The sequence below is a fragment of the Triturus cristatus genome, chromosome 8 (assembly GCF_964204655.1).
Source record: "Triturus cristatus chromosome 8, aTriCri1.1, whole genome shotgun sequence".
Lineage (NCBI taxonomy): Eukaryota > Metazoa > Chordata > Amphibia > Caudata > Salamandridae > Triturus > Triturus cristatus.
Window position 1 is genome coordinate 1,264,238,173 of NC_140591.1, and position 26,847 is coordinate 1,264,265,019.

At 44.6% G+C, this 26,847-nt stretch overlaps 1 protein-coding gene across 6 annotated transcripts in view; it reads right to left on the reverse strand.

Moving 5' to 3' along the window:
* The window catches only part of LOC146805693 (uncharacterized), a 582,641-nt gene that overhangs the window by 245,872 nt on the left and 309,922 nt on the right, over positions 1 to 26,847 (reverse strand). Inside the window, exon 1 of one of the 6 annotated variants that reach the window (XR_014967888.1) lies at positions 9,128 to 9,243. The exons of the other annotated variants lie outside the window; for them this stretch is intronic. The gene's annotated coding sequence lies outside the window, so the exon portion shown is untranslated. Of the gene's footprint in view, positions 1 to 9,127; positions 9,244 to 26,847 lie in introns of those variants that run through there. 6 annotated transcript variants of the gene reach the window in all.

The window sequence follows — 26,847 nt, forward strand, 5'->3', positions numbered from 1 at the left end:
TTGTAAATGACTATGCCTTTTATTTGTGTTTTAAAAACCAAAACATAAATAAAAGGCATTGTCATTTACAATGCCAATAACTCAAACTCACATAAATGCGAGACCTATTGCATTGCAAACGCTTGTTTTTGAAATGATGTGCAAAAAATAAACGTGTTGCCATAAATACCTCCTTTCTTGCTGATCACAGTTTGTTTTAGAAAATAGACCAGAAGAACGAAAAGGCAGATCTCATGTTTTTGTTTAAACTGCAGCTGTAATTATGCTCTGTGGCCTGCCTTCTACTTAGCTAGTGGCAGCATGCATTTTGATGTCACAACACAACTGTAATAACTTATTACAATTGCACAACTATGTACTTTCTTTATCACAGGTGACTTGTGACTTCACAACTCAACTCTAATAAGGAAGTTAGAGAATGGCATTTATATAGGAATTGCAAGCTCGCATGTATCATACATATATATTTTCTGGTCCTAATGTGTGTCAAAATGCAATGCTAGTAAATGCAAATGTATGCGTACTTAAAATTCCATCGGTTTGAGGATAGAATCAACTTTCAATACTCATTTGTAATGCAGCATGTGTGGGAGAGATGGCTGGAGGGAGGGGTGTAGCTGTCAAGAGATCTTCGCGGACCAGGAAGGAGGCAGTGCTGCAGGAGCCAGGGATGATTGAGTGCAGCATGTCCCTTGAGCGTTGGAGTACTACAGGAGACTTGTTGGATGATTGTGAGCAGTGACATATTGTTTGAATTGGACTCTAGCTGGGATGACAGGTCATGGAGAAGAGGCGACATCTGATCATACTTTTTACCTGTAAGTGTAAGACTGCTCTGAGTGGGGTAAGGTGAGAGAGGGAAATGGCTGACAAAACTGATTTACATAATTCTAGTCTGGAAATCACACATCATGGGCCACCATCTTTAGCAGTGATGTGATGCATGATCTTGTTTTTAGACATTGTAGAAGGAAATTTGCAGTTTTCGAAAAGTTTTAATATGTGTGACAGCAATACGAATTATTCATTGAACAGCAATTATTGTTATTATTTTCATCAATGAATAATTTTGAATATGATCATAATAATTTTCATAGTTCCACTTTCTACTGTTTTGTTGGTCACTCTATTTTGCTGCATGCTCTTATTAAAGACGAGGGCCTGACATTAATTCCAGCATTCAATTCACCACATATTTATGTAACTCAGTGAAATGCCCTAGGCGTTGCCAGATGTGGGTCGCTTAGCTCCCTGTGCTTTTCACTGTGGACTCAACCTGTGGTTTCTTCTGTTCCCATTGACAGGGGATGTGGCCTACAAGTTGGGATGGGCGGTTCCTACTGGTGCAGGGCCAAGACCTTCCATGTGGTTGTTCTTGGTCAGTGGTGGCAGAACGTTCAAACAAAGCTGAACTGGAATGCAGCCCAGAGTAATCATGAGTGTCTGATATTATTTTCTCATTTCTCGTTGTTAAAATCCCAAGCCACCTGCTGTCTATATGGTTGGATCCATACTATATGCATATAAGTGAGAAATATATATAAATAAAATACACTGGTTGCCCTGTACCCATTCTTTACACTAGGATGTGATGTTTCACAGTATAGAAAGCAGCAGACAAATGGAAAAGAATTAGGACAGCAGTTTGCTCTCTATTCCTTACCCACAGCTGGTTCCCTGTAATATCAACAGGACCACCGTCGACCTTGATATGGATGGAGCTTAATTGCAAGTAATCAGGTACGGTGGTCACAGGTAGATGCTTTTGCAGCTGCTCTTGACCACACCCCGCAGTCCTTTTGAAACCGTGGGCTGGTTGCACAATTGTCTGAACATAACCGAGTCCAATGGGGGAATGTTCCTCTTCTAAATGAGAGGGGTTAAAAGTGTCTCTTTTAATGGCTCAGGACCAGGCCCTCCAAACACAGAATGGGTGACAACCGTCTCTAGCAAACAAGGCATTAGCAGAGCTCATAGTTTTAATGTTGCTCTTGGACAAGGCCCAAGAGCACCCAGATTGATGGCTCTTTGACAGACGCATCGCTAAGTCTAACTCTAATAGTAGTTGAAAATAATAACCACAATTGTGGTTGAGGAGGAAGAGAATAAGCATGGACCTCAATCTGGAAACCACTGGACCCTTTCCCTCATCTGCTCAATTGTGCCTGTCTAAAGTCTCCCAGGTGTTCCACCTGATCTTATAACAGACTCACTTTAGTGTCCATACATCCCGATCACCTTAAATTCTTAAATACCTTATAAATAAATTATACACTAAGGTGTTGCTCTGCCTCGTGACTTTATCATAACAGTAAACCGTTTTACTCTTTGCATAAAAACTGTTCTTCTCATGACATTTATTTTTATCAGCAGCCTGTCTTGACATCACCTATCCATCTGCCTACATTTGTGGCAACTCATCTGCAAATTCAACAAGGGATTAGACATTTGTTAAGAAAGTTTAAGCATTACCTCTGAAAAGGAAGCTAGTCTAATCAGTCTGCAGTGCATGGATTTGTTAGGGTATCCAGACTGATTTCCACCATGCCTTCCGTTTTTGTAGATCCTTCTACAAAGACTGCTAGTCAACTATGGCATTTGCTGTACTGCAGAGGAGTTATTCAAGGTGCGAACTGATCTTTTCTTTTAATAAGGGGCGTTACAATGTGAAATTGAGTAGTTTATTTTCTGGCCAGGAAATAGAAGAGTGATGAGATGGAAAAAGTCAAGATTGAAGCTAACAGTGCAATAATCTTCCCATGGGCCCAAACTCCTCAATTGTGGATCCCCACCATAATTTGCACACTCATAAGGATTACACAGCAATCCGTGATGCCAACTGTGGTTCGGAAGTATCTATATTCTTATCTGGAATACAAATGTGGTCCTTTTCAGAGTTTTTTCATGCTCCCATATCAGATGAAGTACAGGGGATGCAGAAGCCAAAGCGGTTTTGAAAGTCAAATTTTTTATTTGAGTTTGATGCTGCAATTTTGGAGTCACGGAGCCTGTCACTTCTTTCACAGTACCGTACAGCTTAAGGTCGTCGGATTTCTTGGTGATTGATACTGCCAAACTACTAGCATGCCTCAATGAATAGCATCTGTTACCACGCATGCCAAAACTATGCATGGCTTAACAACGCTGTCAATACCACGACTGTGGGCCCGATTCCAATGTCGTTCGGAAGGCCTCCGAATTGGATTTGGCTTTCCCAGATCCGATTTGTTGCCCTTGTTTACAACAAATCGTACACAGGTCCGAACGACCAAGTACGATGCGAAGATCGCGTATGGCCGACCGAACCGTTTCAGTGACCCGAACCTGTCCGTACGACTCGTATGTAGCCGAAACTTGCCGCACTATGGGGCCAAATTCCAACCAAGCGAGTACGATGCACGATTCGGACAGCCACTTTGCCTTGTTCTGAGCGAAACTAAACAGCTGTCAGAAGTGTACTTCAGGGAGCCTTAGCAGGCCCCCCTTCACACGGGGCCCTCCAAAACTGTCAAGGGGGTGTGCCCATGGGTCCCCTCGATCCAGGCAAGCACAGTGTGGCCGGCACCCCATGGTGCCAGCCACAGGGTGTACGCTTTTCCCCACCCAGCCCTTTTCTGCTATGGGAGCCTGTGTACGCGTCTGTACACGGGCTTCCATAGAGTTGAATGGGAGTCTGAGCTAAACGAGTCTGCAAGCATACGGCAGCATCGTACTCGCTCGTTCGGACTGCCTGAGCATGTTTTGCTCGAAAAGCCCTCCGGACCCGAGTCCTACGCAGGGCTTTCCTAGCGAGATCGGAATCGGGCCCTATGTCGTTACCACGAGTTCCATTACAACGCAAGTCATTACTACGACTTGCTTTAGGGAAGTGCTGGCCTTTGGAATAGTTTAAATTACTATTCCAACTCCAGTCAGTGTATCAGTAGGGAAGGAGTGGGACTTAAAATCGAACACCAGTTCAGCACTGTATTCCGTAAAGCAAGTCATTGTAGTGACTTGCGTTGTAATGGAACTCGTGGTACTGACTGCGTTGTAAAGGCACTACGATGTAATGCCTGCATTGTAATTCATGTTTCCCTGCCTCAGCGTGTTAGCCTAGATATTACGTATAACTAGGTTCTGAGCAACCTGTTCATTTTTCTAAAGGGTGTTACTACCAGTGAAGATGGCCTTGCTGCGCTTGTGTAGGACATAAACAGTTTAAAATGCTAATTTGTTAAACACATCTCTAGAGTCCTGTTTACAATCTACAGCCCTGACATTACTACATAAACTGGCAACAAACCTTTGTTTTCTAAGTTTTTGATTCCTAATCTAAAATTGTGCAGAAGCCCCCACACCTAGTGAAGCAGTGATAAATTGAAATTACAAACCTTGCGCATCTGTCAACAGAAACTATTTGATGCAATCTATGCTGAATTTAAACATCTGTTTTGTGTGCTAAGTGTTGAAAGGATGAGTGGCCCTCACAATTCCACATTTTCAGAGTTATTCTTTTACCATCTTGTCCTCTGAAGATTGCAACATCAAACATACTCTGTTCTACCTCACCTGTAGTGCTCCCTGTGAAACTAGATCAAAATGGTGAAAGCAGTAAATCTGTACATGTTCTGCATGTGCGTGGTATTGCTAGCTTTGTGATCAAGATTTAAGACACAATTGCAGCTATACTTAGGGCCAACATACATTTTAAAGACTGGGGAAACAGGATGTAATTTCCAAGACCAGCCCCAAGCAAACTGGAGTTTGAGAGCATGTGAATCTACAAAATGGTCACCCAGCAAAAAAACATTAGTTTGGGATTTCCAGTTAGCGCCAGCCTGTATAATGGCAATGGGAGTCTCATCAAAAATGAAGATGGCACTAACTGTACAAAGCATGCATCACAGTAATCAGGCAGACTAGGGTTACTTGAGATGGGGCCACTGCTAAGTAGCTAAGATACCCGATGAAAATGGAAGCTTCATGTGGACATGCTATAAGGAATAGGGAGTGGCAGTATCAGGTCTTTGAGCAGCTATATTCTTTGCATTTCATATTTAAGGTAAATCAATTTGGTGGACACATTCTTCACACGAAGATGAGACAAGGATGAGACTAAAGTATGAGAATCAAAAACAAAATAAAATAGTCATAAATTATTTCATAAAGCTTACACCTCAATGCTATCAATAGCATTTGCCATGATATAAGGCCTACCTCAACAAAAATGTAAGATAATGCAAGTTATGATGACTATGTACAAATGACTTCCCATAAGTCAGTTGCATGTAGCTTTTGTAAACTTGTCAATGTTTCACTGCTGAATGGCACAGTCTGTTCTTGTTGTCGCTTCACTCGTATGAACTGGAGATCTTTTTCCAGCAGGACTTTTCATTTACACAGAACAGAGAACTAACTCAAGTGCATCAGCGAGAATCCCAAGCAGTGGTCATACATAGACTGTACAAAGCAAACAATAAAATAAACTCCCAGTATTCAGCAGAAAGTCTCCTACAATTTCCATCTACTTTTTCTGACCCACCAGTCCATGTCCCACTTTTAATACGACTTAAAACACCACATCGTGCCTTCATTATTAAACATACTTTCTTCTCTGAACTATACAGAACATGTCAAAAAGAAAAACGAAACTAATATTATATCTGTTAATACTCTTTACTGATGTGTTTCTGCAGTTCCTATTATATTACTTTTTAAAAACCCATAAGGCCTTGTTTAGATTTTGCCAGATGCTGACTACCAGTCAAAAAGCAGGGGTGTCTCGTTTGCCCTATTTAGAGTGCAGAGAGCCCTATAAACTGTAAATAGGGCAGACGAGGCGTTCATGTCTTTTTAGTGGATGTCATGGATCTGTAAATCTCTAAATAAGGCCTTTGTTAAAAAAAAGATATACAGAAAAAGCTCTGAAGTGCAGGAGCTGGAGTCTGGCGAGGAAAGGTAAGACAGAGGTAAGAATCGAGTAGAGGTGAACTGAGAGGTGCAAAGTACAATTCATTTTCGTAATACACCACTGTAGCAGTTTCGGTCTCCTAATGGTAACTTGCATTGCTTTATTCTTCTCGATTGTACTTGAGAATTAGAGCCTACAGTGGTGTTTCTATCCCTCAACGTCCAATATCAGTCTGCATGTATTGGTATTGGAGGGGGGCGCTAGGTGGTGAAGTTGGCATTTAAACTTGTACTTGCATATTGGTTTGCATGGTAACTAGGCTGCACACTGGGTACATGGGATGGGAAAACACAAAACTGCATTGCCACACATACAAAACCCATTATAAGGGAATCCTACTGGAAATAATGTTTTACGAACGCTATGGGACATATGGCTTCTCTGCTCATAAGCAAGCATGGTATGCTGGCAGGAGACAACCTGGGCTTGTCCATGTATCTGGCGATCTGATCTGCCTTTCCATATTCTATCAAGACATGGGGCATTATTTAGAATCTGGAGGATATCCGGTCCACCCTATTTAGGATGTATATGTCCTTTATGCACACTAATAAGACTATTGGGGCACCTCTCACTTTTTGGTGGATGTCCTGCATCAGCCTAACTCTAAATGCAGTAGTGGTTGCTGCCAATATACAGTGGCGGGCAGCGGCGGGGTGTTTGTAAGAAATAAACAAAATGATACCGCCGGCCGCCTCGCTCCTTGGTGCTCCTCTGCTCTCCTGCTCCCGGCAGTCCCTTGTGACACTATCACAGACTCCCCATCCAATCAAGATGCTGCTCTCATGCTATTACCAAGGGTTGCATGTCATTACAATGCATTCCGTTGCAACGCATGCCTTTACCACGCATGCGTTACAACGGAATGCTATTTCCACGCACAACCTTTACCACGAATATTCCTTTACCATGCATACTTGCATGGTAATGGAATACTCTTGGTAAAGGTTATACCCCTCCCCTGTTCCCTTATGTGACCCCCCAATCATTATTATTACCCCTGCCCGTTACCCTCAATCTAAATGTATATATATTTTTAATACTTTTATTTCCCTTACCTCTTCATGTCTTCTTCTCGATCTTCTTTGCTTATGTCCTACGTCGTAAAGAGGAAGCGTCATTCCGTTTCCTCTAAAACGACACCGATTGTCACCACTTTCCGACGTTTTAACATGTTCTTTTTTTGGGGGGGAGGAGACCCCCCCAAGCCCCCTTTTTTTTCCCGCACACATTTATTTTTATTTTTGGGGGGATACCCCACCAAGCCCCCTTTTCCTATTTTTACCCTTTAACACACGTCTTCGCCAACACCAAAAATGGACTGAACCAGACGAAGATGAACAGGTTCCAGTGCAGCTTCCGTGGTAAAGACGGTCGTGGAAGGCATACCCGTGGTAAAGACGTTTACGTGGTAAGTGTACCGTTGGAAACGTAACGCGTAGAAAAGCCTTCGTGGTTAAGGATGTTTCCCATTACCAAGCATGAGAGCAGCACTGGGATTGGCCTGAGTGGGCTGGTTTGACGCTCGCTGAGGCACAGGGAGTTTGTGCTGTTTCTCCACTCGGGTTTGTAACACAGCTGTGTTGCAAAAACCCAAGGGAACATGTTGGTTTTGCCGGCCAGACCAACATGTGCATATACAATGCCCACCACTTCTCCTCCCTGCCATGGCCCAGCCCCTCCCTACACATACATGGCTCACAGGCTCAGCCAGTCACTTACAAAATAAAATGATAATTCAATTGCTTTATTATAATTTTATTTTTCAACTGCTGGCTTCGAGCACTGAGGCGAGGCTCCTCCGCCATTGCAGAGGAGCCGCCACTGTCTAAATTAGACTCAGAGTCTGTAAAATAGAGCTTCTGTATGCTGCTAGGAGGACAGTAGCTGCTGAATGGAAGACACAATGTTGTGTAGACTCGTATGGGTTGTCTGGAGGCTTCAAAGCACCAAATATGGACTCTGCGACAGTTAGTTGTCCAGAGAGGGACAAATGTTACCTTATGTTAAAACTATCTGTGCAACATGTAACTCTTGCAGTAGCAATCACAAATTTCACATTCAAGCCATAACATTGTAGCTGTAGATGAACATTTATGTTACAGGAACAGTCTGACTCTATTTGTGTAACATGTACCCCTTCCCACTTCGGAGCACTGGCACAGCAAGAGAAAACAAGTATTGCCAAAGCCAATAGGTTTCACCTATTCAAATTCTATTGACTTAGTCAATGTTTTCTTTACATGTTGCATTTGCTGTGTAACATGGCGTGAAGTAATAAAAAATGCTCGGACAATGCTGGGCGCATGATAGGGTTTGTATTGTTTTTTGTTGTTACAACAGTTTTCGCAAGCGCTGTGCAGAAGCAACCTAAAAAGTGACTTTCTATGCTTTTCTATTAAAAAAAGGAGGAGATGCAATATGTAACAGTTTTAAAGCATGTTTTGTCTCTGAATGAATCTTGGAGAGCTATCTTGCTAATCACTTTCACACCTCTCTGTTACAGAAGGAGGACTCCTGATGCCTGCCGCTGAACATTTGTTTCCTCTTTGCAAGAGATGGCAAGTGAATGTACAAGAAAATACAAAATAATGCAAAATACTTTTACAGTCTTTTTTCCACTTGGACCTCATTCTGTGGAGAGTGTAATCACTTGAGACCTTCAACTTATTTGCGATGATGAGGGACGTGCTTGTGTAGGGGTGAGATGAGAAAGATCATCTTCTAGCATTCCTAAGTTATATCTTATTTTTCTCTCGACTGTATGGCTACTTGGATTTAGAGGATAGTGTTTTTAGGGGACAAAAATTCCACCCAATTTCGGGCATTGCACATACATGCCTAAATTGTAATGGACACGCAAAAGACGAGATGCAACACTTTAATAGTTCTGTGTCTAAAATACAACCATGTTTATCTACACACACACTGTTTGAAACAACACAAATCAACATTTACAAGTGCACATGCCATCTGAAGTATAAACCCAGCTCTACATGTGCACATACTGCAAGTTGGAAACAACACATACAGCTCTGCACATGCTATTTGATGACCCCCGCTGCTCAGTGCCACCCCTCAATCAGTCAAGCAACTTGTCCAGTACAAGAAACAAAATGTGTTTCAAGCGATGAAAAAATATAACCACAAACTACTATGAACAATTCCACATACTTGACACATTTCCCATGAAAACACCCGGAGGAAGGTGCGCTTTCAGATCCATTGCAGTCAATAACTGGATGTGGCTAATTGAGACAGCAAATCATATTGCAATCATCTAGGCACTGGAAGAGAAATGGAAGATAAACCTCTTAATTCAAGAGCCCTAATTTATCCCAAATTGTTAGAGGACTTCAACAGGGAAATCCTACGTTTAAAAAAATATACTTTTGGGAATAACATTAAGAAGTTACAAAATGACATTTACGAACATGATAGGGAAATAACGTTCCCACACCTTGGGAATCAATCAGTCACAAATACACTCACTGGAGCACTAGAAGAGACATTATGAATAAACAAAGTGTGGCACACTCTTAAGTTTCCAAGGACTCCCCAGTAAAAGATATGAACCGTTTGAGAAAAACCAGAGCCATGGAGTCCTCTGTTGTAATTAGGCTGTCAATAATGTATTAATCAGTAAAGTCAAGCAATTGTGAAAGGTTATGTGCTTTTAGAACATTGTCTCTGACAGAAGAATACATTTGTTCTGCAAAGAGAGGTTCAGTCTGGAGTAAAACGGGAGAAGCAAGTTGAGTCATTCAATTCAGATCTCATACATGCCCACAATTTAGGGCAGGGACGTGGGAGATTTAAAATAAAAAAAATCGGGCGAATGAAAATTCCCCATTGGCTTCTATTGTAGAAAATGCAATTTCAGGCGGGAGACAGCTAAAATAAAGCCATTTTTGGCTTGAAAAATCAGTAGTCTGAACTGGTCTATTGGCATGTATGAGATCTGTAGCTAAATGGTTACATATTGTTCTACTAGTTTTGCTAAGAGGGAGAGGCAGGGTCGGACTGGCCTATAGAGTAATCAGGTACCGCCTGATGGGCTGGTCTGACAGATCAGAGTGTGGGTTGTTCTTTTAGCAGGTTTGGCCGGTTTTATGGCCAGGTGGGCCAGTTTTTCCATTTTTTCCGATATATTATAGGTTTGGGCAGAATTTTAATCCTGCAAGCGGAATTGGAGAATCTGGGTGATTCTGTGTTACTCCTGTAATGCGACGTTCCCACCAAATTCCGCCAACTGCCGCATGGTGAAATTTGTTTCCCATTCAAGCAACTCAATGACAATACGAACAACGTTAAGCTTCAGAATGCAAGCTGACAGACGCAAGCAAAATGTGGTGTCCTCTAGCGTGATGTATGGTGGCTAGGAGGACTTCCGGTGAGATTTTATAAAACGTGGGCAGTCAGAGGGCTGCTTTTTGAGTAGATTGTCTACTAGACTGGCAGCAAAATCAACTCAACAATAGCATGGTGCTGTTCGCACTGATATTCCAGCATGGGATGCAATACCAGTGCTAAAATCAGAGCACAAGCAGCGCGGTGTACATTTTACACCAGTTGGTGGAACCCTGCATAGTTTATATGCAACTCCCTCTGATTCTGCCGAATGAAATTCCGTGAGTTCTGCACAGGCCTAATATATTACCACTTTTTAAACTATATGCTTCGCTAAAGTGGGCCACTTTTATTTTGGTGTCCAGGCCTATTTTGTTCTCCAGTCCGACCCTGGGGAGGGGTAATGAGCCTAAAGTACCTGGGGACACGTGTCATAAGAATATATTTTGACTATGATGTGAATAGTGACCTATCTGCAGCAAGTGGCGGTTCTTTCAGGGAGAATCATATTAAAGAGGGTTCAGAACATCGAAAGAAAGTAGCTCAGTATGAGTTCTGACTATTAATACTGGAATGGGGTCTGCGAATGATCCCATAAGTTTAGTAAAAGGCAGGGTAGATAAAACAGAAATCCAATATCCAACGATTTAATAGTGGAGCAGGTAACAGTGATGAGATCAATGATTACAGTAGTTTTCATCTTTGTTAATCTCAGTGATAAGAAAAGAGCATTGACTACAGCTGTTTATGCAGCTGTTGCACCATTCTTGAGTAGAACCATTAATTTCTTAAAAGTTGTGCGATTCCGACCAGTGTGAAGCAGGTATTTTCATTTATCTCCAGTACCGTTATTTGTTTTGAAAGAACGACTGTTTAACCATTAAATATTTGCTAGGGCGGAATTGCAATTTCTGTTTGTAGCTCAGCGTTCTACCTAGAGGCAGCTTTAGCTGTCCGTTGTGAGCACTCATGTGATCAATACAGGGATAAAGCATTTTAAGAATGGGTACAGTGTAGTGAACGTATTAATATAGCATCAGTGATGTAGCAGTAGTTTATAACTGCACACCCAGCCTGTGGAGATCTGTCAGCATCAGAAGCAGTTTCTCCAGTCCTGACAGGGGCTTCATTCTGGAGTCTCGCAGCCCTTATGAGCTGCACTCGCCTACCACCTCTTGCTGAAGGTGGCTGTCCCCAGATGATTCTCTGAGGAGCGGCTTAACCCCTTCCGTGCGCACGGTTGCCGGGAGTCGTTGTGCGCCACAGTGCTCGTGTGCGCAGGACGGCTCCCAGCCTTCCTGGCACATGGCACCGGAAATCCCTCTGGTGCAGGAACCAGAGGGATTTATTTTTCTCCACTAAAGCCTTGGGAGCTGGGGAAGAGCTTTCCCAGCTCCTGAGCCCCGCCCCCCCCTGGTTTCTGTGAAATGACGATCAGCTCACACGTTGTGCTGAAGTCATTTCATAGAAACCAAAACTGAAAAGAGCCAGACAAGTCACCCCATCCTGGATTCCCCTGGGTGTCTAGTTTTAAAAAATTTATAGGTTTGCTGGGTTTACCTGGATGCCGGCAGAGCTAGGGTTCAAATTCTACAGCTAGGCACTTTGCAAAAAAAGGGTCCATTTTCACTGTGAAAAAGTGGTGTATCCACGTTGCGTTTTGGACCATTTCCTGTCGTGGGCACTAGGCCTACCCACACAAGTGAGGTACCATTTTTCTTAGAACATTTTGGGGAATGTGGGGTGAGTGGAATTTTGTGGATCCACACAGATTCCAGAACTTTCCACCACAGAAATATGATGAAAATGTGTCTTTTTAAAACAAATTTTGAGGTTTCAAGGAATTCTGCGTAAAACATAATCTGGTGAGAGCCAGACAAGTCCCCTCATCCTAGATTCCCCTGGGTGTCTAGTTTTCACAAATGTATAGGTTTGCTATGTTTCCCTAGGTGCCGGCAAAGCGAGGGTTCAAAATCTACAGATAGGCACTTTGCAAAAAAAAAGGGTCAGTTTTTACTGTAAAAATAAAGTGTGTCCACGGTGCGTTTTGAGCCATTTCCTCTCACGGGCAGTAGGCCTCTCCACACAAGTGAGGTACCATTTTTATCGGGAGGTGTAGGGTAACACAGAATTGTAGCGCAACTGTTATTACCTATTGACTTTCGATGCATTTCTGCCTTCCAAATGAAAGACAATGTGTAAAAAAGAAGTCACTTTGAAAAATGTCCTATAATTCTCATGCTAGTATGGGTACTCACAATTTTGGAAATGTGCAAGTATCTACTGTTTCTAAACTCTATATTTTGTTCCATTCAGAAATACATAGGTGTTTTTCATACCGATTTTTCCATGTATATATTTTCCCAAATTAATTGCTATATACCCGGTACATAGTAAAAAACCATTGCAAGACGCTGCTCAGCTATCGGCTCTGGGTTTGTCGGGTTCTTGGTGAACCTACAAGTCCTATATATCCTCACAACCAGAGAGGTCCAACGGATGTAACGGTATATTGCTTTCAAACAGCTGTTATAATTAGAAGAAGTTACAGGTGAAAACGTTGGCACAAATGGCTGTTTTTTCAACTAATTTTCAATTTTTCCTATATTCAACTGTTAGTTTCTATAAAGAAACCTTGAAGGATCTACACAAATGACCCCTTGCTGATTTCAGACTTTAGTCTACTTTTCTAAAATGTATAGCTTTCCAGGATCCATTGTTGCTTTCATACCCATTTCTACCAGTATTGGAAGAAGGTTGAAAGCACAAAAAATTGCAAAAATAGGCTCTGTCCCAGTAAAATGCCAAAACTGTGTAAAAAGTGTTGGTTTTCTGACCAAAGTCTGCTTGTCCCTAAAACCTGGAAAAATTGTGATTTCAGCCCCACAAACCCTTTGTTGATACCATTTCCAGGGGAAAAAACAGACGCTTTCATTTGCAGCATTTGTTTCCCATTTTTCCAAAATAAAACAAAATGTAGCTGTATTTTTGCTAATTTCTGGGTCCCCTCCAGGGGAATCCACAAACCGATTCACAGAGGTAACTGAAACAAAAGTCTAACTTTATGAATTTCAGTATTCACAAAGGGCATTTACAACTTTTGTCTCAGTTAAACTTAAGTTTTGGTCCTAAGTTTAACTGAGACCTAAACTGAGACAATAGTCAAACTTTACTACTCGTAAATGCTCTTTGTGAATACCGAAGGTCGTAAAGTTAGACTTTCGTCTCAGTTTACCTTTGAGAATCGAGCTCCATGTGTATTGGCTTACCAATGCTTGCTTCAAAAAAATGCCACACTGGGAATGATACTTTTCATATATAGTTATGTTTTGTACACCTTTATCTTATATACGACCAGAGTATTAAAATAAGCAGGTGTATGAACTGGAATATAAGATACTTTCTTTGTTTGGACTCTTACCGGAGGACGCCGCTTGCTGTTTCCTTTGCCCGGTGGTCTTGGGCTTGCTGCTGCGGACCTGTGCCTGCTGCCATTTCGACATCTCGCCGCACCCGCTTCGCGGGTTCCGCTTCGCGGGTTCCGCTTCGTGCAGCTGGTGGTGACGCTGCGAGGCGGCTGGCCGATTCAAAAAGGGGAGGAGCATCGCGCTGCAGGGACTCATTCTCCCAGGAGTCCCTGCACGGCCCCTGACACCTGGCCTGCGCACCCTGTGAGCCCCGCCCCAGACCGCCATATCCTATATTTATTTGGACCTACTCCACGCTTTGCGGGACGCGTGCGGGACGCGCCGGGAGAAGCCCGGGACAAGGGCGGGACCGTCTGTGGCCATCAGGGGCCGGAGGAGGCCGGGCAGGGCCATCCCCCTAAGTCGCCCAGGCCAGGAACAGGGACGTGGCCCTTCCTATCAGGTGACTTTTGCTCGCCTCTGTGAGACGCACTTTGGTTACCCCTTTACCCCTCCAGGTAGCGCGTTGATGTAATTTCGGCCCAGTTGACCATCCCTAAATGCCGATGGCAACTCGCTCGAATAAATTGCGAAGAGGGGGGGGTGACTGTGTGAGCAGCACCATGGATCAATTTATAACGCGTGCCTTTTCTATTGTAGAGAAGGAGATTGTCCGGACGGAGCGTAAACTCTCTCGGGAATCTCTTACCACCAAACGCTCATCCCTGGGCAACCTGGTATTAGCTCCATCTCCCGTCCATGTTCCCGTTTCCCTGATTGTTGACCCTTCACCTCATGATGAGCAACGAGTTAATAGAATTAGGGCAAGCCTGGATCGGCTATCTCTAATTTCTCAGGGTGGTGCTAATTCAACTGAACCAGATAGCTCTCCAACACTTCAGCTACCCTGTCCCGTAGTCACAACTTCTACTGTGTCTCAGGCCCCTAATATTCCCTCCCCTCAGCCTGATTGCATTGTACAGGTAGAGGGGGGAGCTGCCCCAGTTAAAAGAAAACGTGTTGCCAGCCCTCGTAGGGGGAATTTGATTAAACCCCACAATAAGCTAAGGAAGAAAAATCTTCACAAGGGGGTTGTATTGGGGAAGAGCTCAGGGGTGGGGTTAGATCCCTTAAAAAACCAGCAGGCAGTAGCAGGGGCGGATAATCTCCCTCAACAGTCGATTATAGAATTAAATCTGGCCTCACACTTAGGTGTCCCCTCGGAGAGCCTCTTGCTCCCTAAGTTCGAGTGTTTAGTGAAATCACTGATACTTCCGGTCATAGAGAAGTTAAAGAAACTGTCAGAGCGGGTGGATGCCTTTGAACAGACTGTCCTCGATAACTTTTTTTCGGTAAAATCTTTGATTAAATTCAACTCCAAAATTAGTGAGGATGGGCAATCCTCTCACTTGTTACCCGGGCCCCCTGCAAGGAGTCCGGGCCCAACACCAGTTATAGCGGGGAAAACACAGGTTGTAACCAGGGAAAGCATGCTGTGTAAACCCACTTTACAGCCAGGGGGGGGGGGGGGGGAGGTACCAGGGACCCCAACTATGGTTAATAAAACACAGCCCAAAACCATTGGTAACCTAAAAAAAAACACTAAATCTGCTATGAAGATCACAGATCATTCAAAAATGGGTGCAGTAGCCTTGGCCAAGAACACCAATACTTCTTGTTGTGCTACTGTTGGTGGCCCCTGTCTAGTACCCTCAACCTCTTCTACTACCCCAGTATCTAAAGTGCAGGAAACAGGGAAGAAGGGGACTTTAACTGCACCATATCCTAGCCTTCCCCCTGGTTGTCAACCATTTGTGGTGGTCCTTACTGGGGTCCTCCCATTAAATCCAGGTAGTCAAGAGTCGTATACTGAGCTAAAAAATAAAACAATGTTCTGGCTCAGAGAAAATAGACCTCTACCTGGCGACATTGATGGTCGGGTTATTCATGTGAGACGGGTTGGTTGGGTGGGCAACAGGCCAAAGAACCAAAATGGAGATTGCATCCTAGTTAACTTTAGAGATCCGAGAGCAGCTAGGGTTATTTGTAGCCAGGAGTCTGACCGCGCCGTATCTGCCATTAGTACTTGCGATCTTGGCTACTTTTATCGGCCGCCACCATCGTACTGGCCGGGTAGGCAGATAACCAGGGAGGGCAGGGGCAGTTGGTACCCCCGTTATGATACTCTCGATCCCAGTCTCATGTCTCGGAATGTCGGCTCTTGCCCATACTTATCGTGGCAGGACGGCTGACGTGATGATCATGGAGCGGCTAATCCGGGTTCTCCGGGGGCCGCTGGGGCTACATACAGTGACTTGAGCGTATCAGTATGCATTGAGCCTCTTTGTGCTAGTGACCTTTCCTCACCTCCCTCCTTGGCCCCTTTGCATAGCTGCCAGAATGGGATCGCTCCTATTGGATCCAGCATTGATGCAAACGGAATTGAGTCGGCAACAATTGATGTTGGAAGTAACCTAATTTCCCCTAGGCCGACCCATAACCCCCCCCTACTTCATGTAGTGCAAGCCCCCAGCATTGAGAACCTTAAGGTGATCAGCTGGAACGTGGCGGGCATAAGCCGTAATTTAGAGCTGACTGATTGGAACTCTTTCATTGAGTCCTTTGATATTTGTGCATTCCAGGAGACCTGGTCTATAGAACCCCGGCACAAAGTGGGCTATATGACCTTTTGTGTTGCCGCAAGTATATCCACTGCGGGAAGGGGGTGCCCGTCAGGTGGGCTACTCATCTGGGTGAGACTTTTCTCGGGTTTGCACGTGAGGCAGCACAAGACTAATTCCCCTGATTTAATGAGACTGTCTGTGATGGGCTCTCGCAGTGGCAGCCCTCTGGAGATCTTTAACATCTACACTAGAGGCTCAAAAGGAGGTTTGCCTTCCCCGACCCTAGTGGCCTTGGAGGACGGGCTCAGGGAACGCAACCCAAACTCATACACTCTAGTCATGGGGGATTTTAACTGCACGTACGAGCCACTTGCAAGGGACGATATCCTAGACACCCTAGGCGAGGACACCCGAAGAGGTATTCCGCCCCTCGATATAAGCCCAATTAAGAGATGGTCTCAACGTGCAATACAACTGAATGCACTCACACTGGAGTTTGGCCTAAGGGCGACCAATGGGAGATCCATTTCTGATCAGAAAGGGGCACATACATACAATAGGGTTGGACATACATCTAGGATAGATTACATCCTCTTAGATTTTCGTCTTTGGTCCCATTTGGTAGACATGGAGGTTGTTGCATCTACGGATAGCGACCACAACCCGCTTTCCTTGAGCCTAACCCCATTATGGTGCAAGAACATCAGCCGTGTAACCCCTCCTGTCATAAGGTTGACTGGAGAAGTCTGCCCTTCGAATTGCGGGAGGCGGTTAAAATGGGACAAGTTTGTCCTCGATGAGGAGAAGGTCACGGGCATAAGGGTAATCATGTCAAACATCATACCAAGGCTATCAGCCGCTACACTGAATGCTGTTGAGGTTTCCTCCCTATTTAGTAGTACCACTAGATCAATAGGGGATCTTTTTGCCATCCCCATGCGAGCAGATGGCAATCGGAAGGTGCCGCGCCCAAAGGGGAATCCTGGCTGGTACTCCGCCCTCTGTCGGAAAGCAAAGTGAGAATTAATTATGGCAGTGAAGAAAGGGGATAGAGGGTTGGTGGCGGCTGCGCGGAAGAAGTACAGGTCAGCTCAACAGGTCGCTAAGAGAGACTGGGAGGACAAGTTCTGGAGTGACCTCAAATCCGCAAGTGCAGAGAAAAATCCTAGGGGTTTTTGGAACCTAATTAGAGCTAAACACAGGCCCATAGACTCGCTCATCACTTGTAACATTCCTGAGGAGTCCTGGTTTGAGCACTTTTCTTCCCTCTACACTGTAAACATGGAGGATGAACTAGACCCTTTTTTCCCACCCATTTCTGGTTGTCACGATCCAGGGGTGGATGCCCTTTTTACAGCTAGGGAGGTTGAACACTCTATCAAATCCCTTGTCCCGTTGAAAGCTGCAGGGCCGGATGGTTTGCCTGGTGACCTGTTCCGCCTTAATCCGGGAGAGTGGGGGGCTCTTATTGCTTCCTTGCTTAATGCATCTAGGCAAGGAGCTCCACTCCCAGAGTCGTGGATGGGTGCAGAGGTCGTCCCGATCTTTAAGAAAGGGTCCCGAGATGACCCATCTAACTATCGCCCCATAAGCTTGATAGACTCGTCCCAAAAAGTGGCAGGGAAAGTAATTCTGAGTAGGGTTCTCCAATGGGCAGAAGAGAATAAAATACTGTCTGACTTCCAAGCAGGCTTCAGGGCTGGTACCGGGACCATCGAACAGTCATTTCGACTGTTGATGATTTACTGGAAGGTGGTACTGATAGGCAAAGGCAGTCTGTATTTGGCATTTATTGACCTGCGGACTGCCTTTGACCTAGTACCCCGGGAGCGCCTGTGGCGGGTCTTGGCAAAACTAGGCATGCCCTCGTACCTACTGTGTCTAATAATAAAACTCCATGAGAACAACTTTGCGCAGGTGAGGTGGGGAACCCAGGGACAAAGGACTGCTCGCATTAAAGTTAGCAGAGGTGTGCGCCAGGGGTGCGTTCTCGCTCCCACCCTCTTTTCACTTTATATAAATGGAGTCGTGGATCATCTCCTTAAAATCCCAGCTGATACACCATCCTTGGCAGGGAGGAAGATCCCAACCCTACTTTTTGCCGATGATACTCTGCTAATTTCCAAGACCCCGGTTGGCTTACAGAGTCTCTTGGATGGTTTTGTTCAATTCTGCGAGTTAACAGGTTTAAAGATCAATACTGACAAAACCAAGTTCCTTGTTTTGAACCCTCGCAAAAAACTTGGACGGCCCCCAGTGCTCAACTTGGCTCCTTTGGAAAGGGTCAAGGAATTTGATTATCTGGGCATACGCCTCCTTGATACCATGAAGTGGGACAGTCACCTCCACAAAATGACCTTAAGCCACAAAAGGGTGGTGGGAGCTCTTCTGAAGGAGCAGAAGGCATCCTCTATGAAACCTATCACCCCGGTGCTCGACATTTATGCTGCTAGAGCTGTTAGTGCGGCACTCTATGGAGCAGAGCTATGGGGCGCTCAGAATATGAGCCAGTTGGTGTACTCAGAGAATAACTTTCTGAGGGACTTGATGTCCCTTCCTAAGAGTACTCCCACTCTCCCCCTTTTGTTGGACATGGGGTGTCGTCCAATCCAGGACCAGGCTAGGTGCGTCCTCTTTTGCTGTGGGCTCGCCTGTGGAGGGTCCCGGAACTGGCCAGTTATGCCGAGGGGCTAAAGGAGATTTTAGGCTTGTCTGGATGGGCAAAAATAAGGTGGTTAAGGGACGTGAAAAGCTTGCTGACTGACCTTGGTCTTGAGGGGGCTTGGCATTCTCGGTCTGCCCCTCCCAAATCAGTCTTGAAGAACTTATATTGGTCTTGGGTAACAAGTAAAAGAAATACCGATCTTAGCCTGTGCCATGCCTCCAGGGATTTTTTGCTTGTAAAGGATGTGGCAGTTCGGGAACTTTACTTGGACCTCATTACAATTCCCAGGGACAGAGCTCTGTTTTTTAAGTTCAGAATTGGTGTGTTGCTGGTGAGATTATGGACCGCCCGGTGGAAACCTCCGGCCCAAACTATACCTTATTGTCCTTTTTGCCCACTGAAGATAGAATCGATCCCCCATTTTCTGTTTGTATGCCCTGCCTACAAAGCGCCCCGCTCCAGGTGGCTAAAGCCACTGTGCAGGGAGTTGGGTACTCGACAATGCAGCGTGGCCCTGCGAATTTTGAGTTCAGATACTCGGCCGCTGTATGTTTGTGGCTTAGCCAAATACTTAAGCTGGGCGTGGCTTATTAGGACAAAATGGCTTTTACTAATTGTTTAATTATGGTCTTTGTGACTTGACCTTTTTTAGCCACTTATTGTTCATGTTTTTATAGATTTTAATTAACTCTGTTGGGTTTTTATTTCTGTAATACTTTTAAAGATATTTTTATATCCAAATAAAGCCACTTTGGAATATAAGAATAGATTGAATCGAATACCTACCACAAATGTTAAGTTCTTAAGGTACACTGTTAAAGATATAAACAAACTGATAATACACAGTATAATTGTAAGACATGGTTATAAATTGTCATCAAAATCATGGCGGTGAAACCATGCTCCATTTTCCATGTTTAGGTGAATTCGTTTAGTAATAATTATTAGAGGCAATTAGAACAGAGGTCATACAGAGTTAGATGCCTGTTTTTATGGCAACAGAGTGGCGAGGTTGTTGCGCTATAGGGTAGGCAGGTTTCCATCATTGTGCCAAAAGACTGGCTCCTCTTAGGTTGATCGCTTCCAAATAATTGGAAAATAATCTTTTACATTAGTGTTATCAGTTAAATAGTCACTGTGCATGATACATAAGTGGTACAAATATTTTAGATTGGTGCCAGTAAAGCTTAAAGGGCAATGCAATATTTTTCCCCACAGTGTTAATTTTGAGATGCATAAGAATACTTTGTATAAGGCTAGAATCATAACAAAATTCTAACAAACAAATACACAATATAAGACTGTGTATGTGCTGTTTAATAGTTTCTAGAATTAATGTCTATATGAAATATAAAAGGAGAGCCACAAGGAATGCAAAATACATAAGTAATAAGGCACTAACAGGCATGACCCTTCAATTTGGCTCTGTGTGCTTTGGCGATTTTTAATTTGTGTGATATGGAGCACCTAGAGTATGGGTTCATTTAGACAGGACTGGTCCAGCATTTTAGAGAGATCAGAGATAGGTACTGCCTCTCGGCAGAGTTTCCAGTTATACACACAAAAAACATTCTTCAGGCAAATAGGCAGCAAAAAGCCATTCTGTATATGGTGATCTGAAAGGATACGTTCATCGATGGGGGAAGACACCAAGAGACTTTGGGCCAGATGCATCAAAAAAATGTTTTGCGATTGCAAGTCTTTGCGATTCGCAATTAAGGAATAGCAAAACGGCATGCATGAAAGTGTGCAGTACACTTTCTGCGATTCCTAAGGGGTCGCAAATGACCTACCTCATGAATATTAATGAGGTAGGTCCCAATATGCGACCCCCTGGGAATGCTGAGATCAGCAGACCAGCATGTCTGTGATTACTTTTGAATAAAGCAATCATTTCTTTTTGTAAAGCAGCCTGTTTTCCGTAAAGGAAAACAAGATGCTTTACAAAAAGAAAAATGCCTGCTCTTAAAAAGGCTTTTGCAAACATTCACAAAGTGGAAGGGGTCCCTTGGGGATCCCTTCACATTTGCGAATGTCTTACCACCTACTTGAAGTAGGTGGTAATATGCAAATGTTTTGCGACCGCATTCACGGTCACAAAACATTCATGCATACTGTTAGGATTTGCTATTTGGCAGGGACGCCCTAAACATGCCCCTTCCGAATAGCGAATCGCAAACCCATTTTACCATACGGTAACAGGTTACCGAATCGTAAAATTGTGTGTCATGCATCGCAAAAGCATTTTTTGCGATCGCAAATGGGCCGATTCTGCGAATCAGTCCATTTGCGAGGAGAAAAATGCTTTATGCATCTGGCCCCAAGACCTAATTTATTCTTAAATGATACTTCTGAAACAAGTGCTAAAACCTGGATATATTCTACCTGGGGGATTGCATCCATCATTTGGATAATATGTGAAGGAAAATGTACTGTTGCATTCTCCTCTGGATGTTACCCTTTCCTCAGACATTTAGGTTTTTTCATCACCAGCCAGCTCTTCATCTCCACCAGGCCCCTACATTCTACAAGACGTTTCATAATAATACAGTCTTCAGCTATTGACATGGCACATTTCTCACCCCTAAAGCCATTGTCACCTCACCCCATGAGTAGTCTCCCTCTGGGGTAATTTACAAACCCAAGGAGGCAATCAATGATTCTCAGACAAAGCTGGACATAAACACATTTTTACCTTGAGGGTTAGGTTTACAGTAAGCTTCTTGTGGGCAACTAGGCCATTCTGAATCCAACACTCCATGTGAATGGAGGCATCATAATATACTGGGATATCCTGTATCATAGCCCCGAGATCAATTTTCTGGTTACAAGCATATTGCAGGCAAAAATAAGACAAAATAGTGAAAATAAAGGATACAACCTCAGGTGCTGGATCAGCAGAAGGAAGGATTGATCAAGGTATTTAGGAACTGCAAAGACTATAAGTATGTAAGGGGAGAGCATTCTGGCCAACTGGCCAACTGTACCTGATTCCTGCATGTGTTTCCTGCAGCCCATTGACCCACGAGTCGTGTCTGTAAGTTCCCCGCTGCCGCTGCCTTTCTCCATCCCGGCGGAGCAGCGAGGACTACAGCTCCCAGGTGCCTTGGGGCAGGAGCAAATTAGTGAGGGCGCGCCAGGAGGCGTTTAAAAGGCAGCCAGCCCTGCTGACGAGTGGGAGAGCATTCTGGCCAACTGGCCAACTGTACCTGATTCCTGCACTTGTTTCCTGCAGCCCATTGACCCGCGAGCCGTGTCTGTAAGTTCCCCGCTGCCGCTGCCTTTCTCCATCCCGGCGGAGCAGCGAGGACTACAGCTCCCAGGTGGCTTGGGGCAGGAGCCAATTAGTGAGGGCGCGCCAGGAGGCGTTTAAAAGGCAGCCAGCCCTGCTGATGAGTGGGAGAGCATTCTGGCCAACTGGACCTGATTCCTGCACTTGTTTCCTGCAGCCCATTGACCCGCGAGCCGTGTCTGTAAGTTCCCCGCTGCCTTTCTCCATCCCGGCGGAGCAGCGAGGACTACAGCTCCCAGGTGCCTTGGGGCAGGAGCCAATTAGAGAGGGCGCACCAGGAGGCGTTTAAAAGCCAGCCAGCCCTACAGCCTCGCGGGACGCGCGCGCGCGGCGCCGGGCTGAGCCCGGGCAGAGGGCGGGCCGTCTGTGGCCGTCCGGGGTCGACCAGGGTCGGGTCGGCCTACCCTCTGACATCGCTACCACGGAAATCTAAGGTACTTTGTGTATTGTTGAATAAATCTCTGAGCTATGGGCAAAAGGAAACACCCGGAGGGCGAGACTGATCTTACTAGCTCATTACCTGTCAAGCCCAAAATGAGGAAGACTAAATCTAAGAAAAATCGCCACCATGCGGGTGGTAACTGTGTAATGGATCGCATTGATGACATTATTGATGAATGCGGGGAGTTGCTCAATGTCCCCCCAACGTCTGCTGTAGGTGGGAGGAGGGAGGTTACTAGAGGTTCTGTTACGGTCCCTGACATGTTTCTTTTGAAAAAGGGTGGAGAGGAACAGACAAATGGGGTGAGGGGCAAAATGTCCGTTTTTAGTGCTCCTGTTGTATTATCGGATGAGGGGCAAGCTTTTCCTCATAAGACTCTACCTGTCTCCAATCTATCACCTGACATTGTCTGCAGTAATAGGTTTTCTCTTTTGGGTGAAATTGATACTGATACTTGTAGTTCTGCCCTCCCTTCCTCTGTACCTTTGGACTCCATTTCGGGTACCTCTCTACTTGAAGGTAGTTCTACCACTAATCTTTCTGAGGGTCTTACTGCTGTTGAATCAAGTAATCCTGATATGAAATCTCTATTGGTGGTAGTGAAAAATCTTTGCTCCTTGATTGAGTCTATGCAAACCAAGATCGAAATCCTAACGGTTACTGTCAGGAAACTCGAAGAATCTAAGTTGGGTTCTGGCACCTATTCTAAAACCGACTCCCCTATGCCTAGGGGGGTTTCGACCAAGGCCCCTTTAAATGTGGCAGTTAGGCACACCGCGCTTTCCAATATTTGTGGAAAGACTCCACCACAAGACTCTTTTCCCCCGAGTAATCAATCTAGTTTCTTAGTCTCATCAAGGGTTGATCAATCCTCTCATTGTACCCCGACCACTGTTGGACGTTCTATTAGAGCCCCACCTGGTATTTGTCAGGCTATTAAGCGTGCTGGAGGTCCTCTTTCTGTAAACAAGAGATCTAGTATTAACCCTAGAGGTAACCCTTATCACCGAGTCCAAACCTATGGATCACACACTCGCACTCCTCACACAACAAAAAATGTATATGGTGAATGTTCCTAGTTTGCCTTTTGGGTCCGACCATGAAAGCAGTGAATCCTTGATTAACAAGGTTATTCACTGGATTAGAATCGTGAGGGGCTGCCGATCAGTAATTAGAGCTGATATAGCTGGAGCATGCAGGATTTCTCAGGCTGGTAGAGCGGTGGATTATATAGAGGTTATTTTTATTGACCCTACCATTACAGGGAACTTAATTAATCTTGAGTTCAGAAGCTGTTCCCCGGATTGTTCTGCAATACAAGTGAGGTCCACTCCTACTCGGTTATCTCGCCCAGATGATATTTCCAGCCCGTCTGTGGGAGAGTCATGTCTAGAACAAAATGACTGACTGTCTAAAGAACCCACTTTACCTGTTCCCCCAGCTTGTTCCTCATTATTTAACAAAACCCAAAATACTGAGTTGGGTACTTCAGCCAGTGCAGAAATTCATGGTCTTACAGTAGATTTGGCAAGGATAAACCAACTGAGTAGCATCTCGGAGGCCCATCAGGTAGATAGTGTAACCTATCCAGAGTTTGGGACGCTCTTGTCCTGGAACATTGCAGGTTTAAAATCTAAGCTGAAGGATCCATACTGGGCATTGTTTATTAATTCTTATGACGTCTGCTTATTCCAGGAGACCTGGCTACTTGAGGCCCAGTTTTTTCCAGGATTTTTAAACTTCAATGTTCTGGCAGTTAAGGGCAAAAAAGGGCGCCCTTCTGGCGGTCTTACTATTTGGATCAGACAGGACCTTGGCATTGTTGTTAAAGAGCTTCCTACTTCGCATCTAGACATCCAGCTCCTCAACCTCAAGTTTAAAAATTGAAAATCACTGGACATCTATAATGTTTATGCTAGAAGTACCGGTGGAAAAAAGTCTGACACAATAGCTCGCCTGGATGAACTTATGCTTCTTTATTCCCAGCACTCCCATGTAATTTTAGGTGGAGATCTTAATACTACCTTTGAACCCCTACTTGGTGTTGATTGGAGCATTTCGGAGGTTGAGGATAGTCTATGGGGTGTTCCAAAACTAGATCTCGAACCTGTCACTCGTTGGTCTGAACTGGCAATCCAGATCAACGCCATCTGTTTGAATAAAGGGCTTCGTGCAACAAATGGCAGGTCTGAGCAGGATAAATTAGGGTCTAATACTTTTAAGAGTGGCTCACGTGCTAGCAGAATTGATTATATCCTGCTATCACTAGATCTATGGGATGTCCTGAGGGGTATGGTAGTTATAGATAGATTGGAGAGTGATCATAATCCTCTCTCTCTGTCTACCTTGTTTTGGGTGAACCCCATTGCCCCTAACGATCTCTCTCCTCAGTATCACCAAGATGTAGTTGTCGCAAATGATATGCGACACGTGAAATGGGCCAAGGTAGCTCAAAGTCAAGAATGTCTTACCCGTATTTTTAATAGTTTAAAGCTTGCCACTAAGGATTTAGGGGTCTTGTACAACCAATGTCCATTGGAACCATCCTGCATACCTGGAATATCGATCCATGACTCCTTCTTTTTAGAACTTAAAGATATCTTTGTAAGGCCCTGCAAACCATCTATGCCTAAGTCTGACCCCTCGCCACGATGGTATACTGTCGAGTGTAGGGATGCTCGCGCAAACCTGGGTATCGCCCTGAAAACTGGCGATAGTATAAAAGTTCGCTCTGCTAGACATGCTTATTATAAGCAAGCAATTTTAAAATCTAAGCGAGCGTGGGACTACCAAAGATGGCAGGATCTCAGGGAAGCAGGTGCCCAAAAGGAAATGAGACGTTTCTGGTCCGTCCTAAAGTGGGGTAATGGGGGTAACCCTGATAAACCCCAAAATTGGGTTTCGCAAGACGCATGGGTCAAGCACTTTGAGTCACTCTATGCTGTTGGAGAGGATTTGTCCGCTTCCCCCAAGTATCAATTTACCTTTTATAAGGAAGATCCTTTCACCTTGGGTGACGTTGCTAACGCCCTCAATCTTTTGGTTCCAGGAAGGGCCCCTGGGATGGATGGAGTCCCCGCAGATATTTTTCTGTGTAACAGCGAATTTTGGGGAAACTATATCCTAATCTTAGCTAATCTGATTGCCAGAGGTGCCCCGATTCCCACTTCCTGGAAAGGCGCCAAAATTATTCCGGTGTTCAAGAAAGGGGATAAGTCCCTCCCTGCAAATTATCGACCAATCAGCCTGATTGATACCATGCAAAAAATCCTAGGCCGGCTGATCTTGAACAAAGTGCTGGATTGGGCTTCTGAAAATGCAATTCTCTCCCATTTACAAGCAGGTTTTAGAGCCAGAATAAGCACCATTGATCAGGTGTTGCATTTTGCTATGCTGTACTGGAAGGTGGTTTACTTGGGGGGAGGCAGTCTATATGCTGCCTTTATTGATCTTAGGGCAGCCTTCGCTCTTGTCCTCCGGGCATCTCTATGGGCTGTCTTAGATAAGATGGGTATGCCACCTGTGCTAATTTCCCTTATCGCTAGACTTCATGTAGATAATTTTGCACAGATTAGGTGGGGTGGTGTAGGTCAAGTGACTAGCCAGTTCCCTATCCAGAAGGGGGTTAGGCAAGGCTGTGTTCTTGCTCCTACCTTATTCTCCTTGTATATTAATGACGTGGCCAAATTACTAATTGATGCAAACGTAGACGCCCCCACATTGGCAGGTGCTAAAATCCCTATTTTAATGTTTGCCGACGATTGTCTCATTATTGCCAAAACCCCGAGTGGTCTACAGAACTCCTTAGGTATTTTCGAGGACTTCTGTTTAGCCCGCGGGCTTGAAATAAATGTTTTAAAATCAAAATTTATGACCTTCAACCAGTCCAAATCTTTCAAAGGCAAAATATTTATGAACAATCTGCCATTGGACCAGGTTCAAGATTTTATTTACCTAGGTATTTGTATCCAACATGATTTGGGATGGAAAAAGCAATTAGATTTGGCAACTCTTAAACACTCACAACTCTCCGGTGCACTGAGTAAAGAACACATCCAATCCTTGACCAAACCTATTGATCCTGCACTTCGTGTGTATGATGGCAAAGTGGTTG